Consider the following 5,861-nt stretch of genomic DNA (forward strand, 5'->3'; position numbering starts at 1 on the left):
TGACCCTACATCAGATTTTCGGAGGCAGTAAATCACATGGGATATTGCCCATCGTTCTCATATAGAGCAGCTAGCTGATTTGAACCATCAGCCTTTGGGTTAGAGCACAGCTCCTTACCATTGGGCCACCAAAGCTAATGACACAACCTTCCTCCTGAAAATGAGGACTTAAAACACTTGTCGCAGGAGATCAAAGACTACAGCCTTTGATATGGATTACATGTAAACATCAAGTAAACAAAGTCGTCACTAGTGAGCCAATAGGCAACAACATGATAGAGACAGAAAGGATTGTCAATTATTGTTGTCCGTTATCTCATATTGCTTGGATCAACAGTCAACATCAGCTTGCTATCAGCAGCCAGGAGATCAGGCAGCAAGTCCTAATCTTGGGCAAGTCTGGGACTTTAGGAGACTGAAGAACAGGGATACAGAACAAAGATACCAGTTTGAAGACTAGGGTGTGGCTAATTCAGACCATGGTCTTTTCAATCATTCGCTACTCATCCAAGAACTGGATAATGAATAAGGATGACAGAAGAATTGATGTCCTTGAGTTGTGATGTTTGAGAAGGGTACTGAATACCCTATGGGCTGCCAAAAGAACAAACAGATACGTCTTGAAAAATTTGTAGCCTTAGAGTCAAAGATGGTGAAGCTTTGTCTCTCACACTTTGGGCATGTTGTTAGGAGAAGATATTCTTTGGAAAGAGATATCATGCTTGGAAAGGTGGAGGGTCAATGAAAGAGAGGAAGACCCCCACAAGATGGATCAACACAGTGACTGCAGCAATGAGATCAAGTGTGTCAGAGATGATGAGGATGGTACAGGATAGGACAGAGTTCAAGTCTGTTTTTCATAAGGTTGCTATGGGTTATAGTTGACCCAACAGCACCTACCAACAATGATAACAATGGACAAGGAGCTATGTTGCCAATCCAAAGGCAGGCAGATCAGATCCACCAGCTGCTTCAGAGGAGAAAGACAGTCAATTGATAGCCTCTAAAAGCCCATTGGAGGAGCAGCTGTAAGTCAATTCCTTCTGAATGGCTTGAATGTCAGGCTAATCTTCAGCAAGATTATTCTTATAGGTAATGTTAATGATACTGTTCAATAATGTCTACAATCTATTGGGTCGCCTTTGTTGGCATTGGGAACAATATGAATCTTTTTCAGTCAGTTGATAAGGGATCTATCTTCCAAATTTCCATACTAAGTGAACAAGTCCAGGGCTGCATTTGTTTGTTGAAACATGTCAATTGGTATCTAATCAATTCCTGGGGCCTGATTTTTATTAATGCCTTCCATGCAGCTTCCTTTAACTTCCGTGCATGCCTTCCTTGAACTTCCTCCTTCATTAACATTGGTTTCTCATCATATCTACTTGATCACAGCTGCTTCCTGAAATGGTTCCATGTCAGTCAATTTTTTTTTATGGTACAGTGATTTTGTATATTCCCTCCATTTTCTTTTGATGTTTCCTAGAGCATTCAAGATTTTGCCCATTGTATTCAGTATTGTAAAATTTGAGGCTTGAATTTATGTTCTTTCAGCTTGAAAAATGCCGAGTGGGTTCTTCCATTTTTATTTTCTAACTCAAGCACTTTGTACATTTCATTTTAATACCTTTTTTTGGTATGCTCAAGATTCCCTTTGAAATTTTCTGTTCATCTCTTTTACTTCAGCACTTCTTTGTTTTGACTTTCTGACACTCTAGTGCAATTTTAAGGGTCTTTTCTGACATTCATTTTGTTCTGTTCTATCTCCTCTGTCTTTGTAATTATATCTTGCATTCTTCAGAGCTGATATCCTTAATGTAATCCCACAATTTATTTGGTCTTTGACCATTGATGTTTAATTTCTTAAGCTTATTCTTGAGATTATTTTTAAATTCAGGTGGGATAGATTCAAGTTTGTACTTTGGCTCTTAGTAAACTCGGTTTCATTTTCTTCAGCTTCAATTTGAACTTGCATAAGAGTAACTGATGGTCTATTTCACAGGTTCCTGGCCTGATTTCAACTGCTGATATTGAACTTCTCCAACAATTCTTACCACAGATGCAATCTGATTCTTGTGCAGACCAGTAAGTGAAGTCCACATGTACAGTTGCCATTTGTGTTTTATAAAGGTATTTGCGATGAATGAATCATTGATTGTGCAGAACTCAACCATTTGATCTTCAGAATCATTTCTGTCACCAACTCTGTAATTTCTGACTACCAGTCCTTTTTTCTTTCCAGCTTGCATTAAGCAGATGACATAAACTTACTTGCTGACGTGAAGAGGACTTGAAACACTTGCTGATCAAGGACTAAAGACTTCACTATCGATTACATTTCAAAGTAAGAAAACAAAAATTCTCACCACTGGACCAGTAGGCAACATCATGAAAGATCTAGAAAATACTGAAGTTGTCGTCTTGCTTGGATCCACAATTAACATCCTTGGTACCAGCAGTCAAGAGATCAGAAGGTGGGTTGCATTGAAAAAATCTGTCTGTTCTGAGGAGTAATGGTATTTGTTTCAAGATTAAGGTGTACCTGATTTAAACCATGGTCTTTTCAATACTTGCTATGCATCTGAAAGTTGGACAATGAGTACGGATGACAGAAGAAGAATCAATGCCTTTGAGTTGTAGTGGTGGAGAAGAATAATGAACTTCCCCTGAACTGTCAAGAGAACAAACAAGTATAATTTGGAGAAAGTGCAAACAGAGCGTTCCTTGAAGGCAAGAATAGCATGATGTCAGAAGGGTCATTGGAGAAGGACATCATGATTGGAAAGGTATAGGGTCAGCAGAAGAGAGGAAGAACCTCAAGGAGGTGGATTGAGATAGTGACTGCCAAAAAGGGCCTCAAGAATATCAGGATGGTGAGGATAGACAGAATAGGGTCATGTTCACATCTGTTGTTTACAGGATCACTGAATTGTACTCAACTCATTGGAGCCTAACAAGAACATATAAGGAATGCTTTCTGTTTATTTGAAGTTATATTTACATACTGTTTTTCAATTTTTGCTCCATATATGTCCTTTCTCTACAACATTATCTTTAATATCTTCTCTATAATGTTCTCTATTTTGCTAAAATCTAGTTGAGTTTACAACTCTTTTTATTGATTTTTTCTAGTTTTTCCTACTAATAACAACACTGAAGACACATTGTCGAATAGGTAATTGTTGTAGGAATCAGATCAATTTCCTCAGATGGTTCCACTTATTCCTTTGGAGTAAATTCCTAGAACTTACTTCCTCAATACCTATATACTTTTTTAAAATCCATAAAATATATGCATTTATTGGTTCAACTCCAAAGTTTGTATACATTGTTTTTCACACTGGATCTTTCTCATTTCCTCATCATCCCTTCCCCCTCCCTCCACTTATCAAATTGTGTGACCCTATCATTAACTATACCACCACTCTTCCAATCCTCACCCCTTCTATTGCCCCTCTTTCCCCCTTGGATCCTCATACACGTCCTATAATAATGGTCTTATACAGTATTTGTCATTATGGGACTAAGTTCACTTAGCATTATGCTTTCCAGTCCCTCCCAAGTTAGGTAATAATTGACAAAATTATTGCTCCTGTGTGCTGCATAGTATTCCATTGTGTGAATGTACCATAATTTCTCAATCCTTTTGATTGTGGTTGGATATTTGGACTGTTCCCATGTTCTTATAATGGTGAATAATGCTGCTATGGATATTAGTGTACAAGTCTCCATTTGGGCCTCAGTTCCCATTTCTTGGAGTATATTCCAAGCAGTGGAATAGCTGGGTCATATGGAATTTCTATGTTCAGCTTTTTGAGGAAATGCTGAGCTGTCTTCCAGAGTGGTTGTACAATGCATATATACTTTTAAAAGGCAACAAAAGCAAAGACCTTTTTGTAATATATTGACAAATCATCTTTCAAAAAGTTTCTAGAAATTCAGTATTAGCAACAGAAGCTAGGTCCCCACCTAGGTTCCCTCATGTACTTGGTATTAGCAAATGTCTTCATCTTTGCCAATATAATAATGCAGAACAAGGATCCGAGATATAGTAAACACTTCTTAACTTCAGCTGTCATCATCATGAGCATTTCCTATTAAATGATTCACCCTTGAAAACAACCAGCAAGGATCCCTGGTGGTTCAATGGTCAACTGCTAACCAAAAGGTCAGTGGTTAGAACACATCTGACTCTAGAAAAGAAAGATGGGGCAGTCTGCTGCCATAAAGATTTGCAGCCTTAGATATCCTATGGGGCAGTTCTACTCTGTCCTATAGGGTCATTAAAACTGGAAATTGACTCAGTGGAAGACGATTGGTTTGTTTGTTGAAAGCCACGTGCAATGCTAAGGCACCCTGGTGGCACAATGGTTGAGTTTAGCTACTAACTAAAGCATTGCTAGTTTGAACCTACCAGCTACTGTACAAGAGAAAATATCTAATGACCTGCTCTCATAATGATCACAAACTCGGAAGCTCTATGGGGGGCTCTTCTCTGTCCTACAGAGTCACTATGAATTGGAAACAGAAGCACACATCAATGGCTTTATAAAGAGCATGTGTGCACCTGCCAATTTTAGGTCTTCCATCAGCTCAACCACATGAGACAGACCTTTTGGTCCTAAGGCCATTGACACTGCTTTCAAAGAGACTAAAAACAAAAACCTCAAAGTGTTTGATCCTCCCTTTCATCTGATAAAGCCCACATGTTAACCACACTGGCCACCTATTCTCTACACCATATCCTCCAGATGCTCTGTACTTCCTTCTTGCCTCAGCACCCCATTGGTCTCCCATCATCAAACCCTTATTCTGCAAGTACTGCCCTGCAACTAGCACTCCAGCCCCTTCTCTGAGAGGACTCAGCCTCTCCTTATTTTATAAGAAACCTGGACATTTCCTCCCTTAATTTTTAGTCAGTGTCCCTAAATCATTAATCCTTTCTCACTTGATTAAAAATATTACCTTTATATTATGCTAAATTCTGATGTCATAGTCTCACTCAAATTGGCATCAAAACAGTATCATTCTAAAAAAAAACAAAAAACAAAAAAAAACCAGTATCATTCTGATTACCATAGTTCAATCGTTTGAATTAAGTTGGACTGTTAGAAAAATAAGCACACCTATTTAGGACTAAGTGAAGTCAGAATGATCCTTAAAAGAAAGGATGGTAAGAATTCATGTCATGTACTTTAGACATGTATTCAGAAGGGACCAATCTCTAGAAAAAGACATCCTGTTTGGTAAAGTAGAAAGTCAACAAAAAAGGAGAAAATGCCTAAAAGAGATGTGTTGACACTGTGACTGCAACAATAGAGTCAAACCAATCAAGGATTATGAAGATGATGCAGACTGGGCAGTATTTTGTCCTTTTATGTGCAGGATTGTTATGAGTCAGAAATGATTCCATGGCAACTTACGTGGCAATGGTACAACACTGCTCTGTCAATTTGCTGTACTGAGGTAACTTGATATTGCTGTGGTACTGAATAGTGTACCATTGGTGTGTCACATGTCATAATGGTTACCCATGGTGAACAGTGTTTGATGGAGCTCACAGATTAAGACATGTTTGGAAGCAGAGTCACTATACATCAGGCTCAACTCAATGGCACTTAACAACATATAAGACCAGGCCCTTGTCTCCATTTTGGACACTTGGGGGAAGCGTCTGAACTCTTTAAGATGGTGTTCTTGTTTTGGTTCAGGGTCTGTATGGAATGTTTGGCGGTTTTTTTTTAATTTGAGCCTCTTGTTTAGAGTCAACAAGACCTCACAGAGGGCCCTTGTATTTAAAAGTCTGTTGGGCCTAAGGGAAGATAGATAGATAGATAGATAGATAGATAGATAGATAGATA

Source organism: Elephantulus edwardii, unplaced genomic scaffold (assembly GCF_000299155.1).
Source record: "Elephantulus edwardii isolate Elephantulus edwardi_28Jun2011 unplaced genomic scaffold, EleEdw1.0 scaffold00057, whole genome shotgun sequence".
In the NCBI taxonomy this organism is placed as follows: Eukaryota; Metazoa; Chordata; class Mammalia; order Macroscelidea; family Macroscelididae; genus Elephantulus; species Elephantulus edwardii.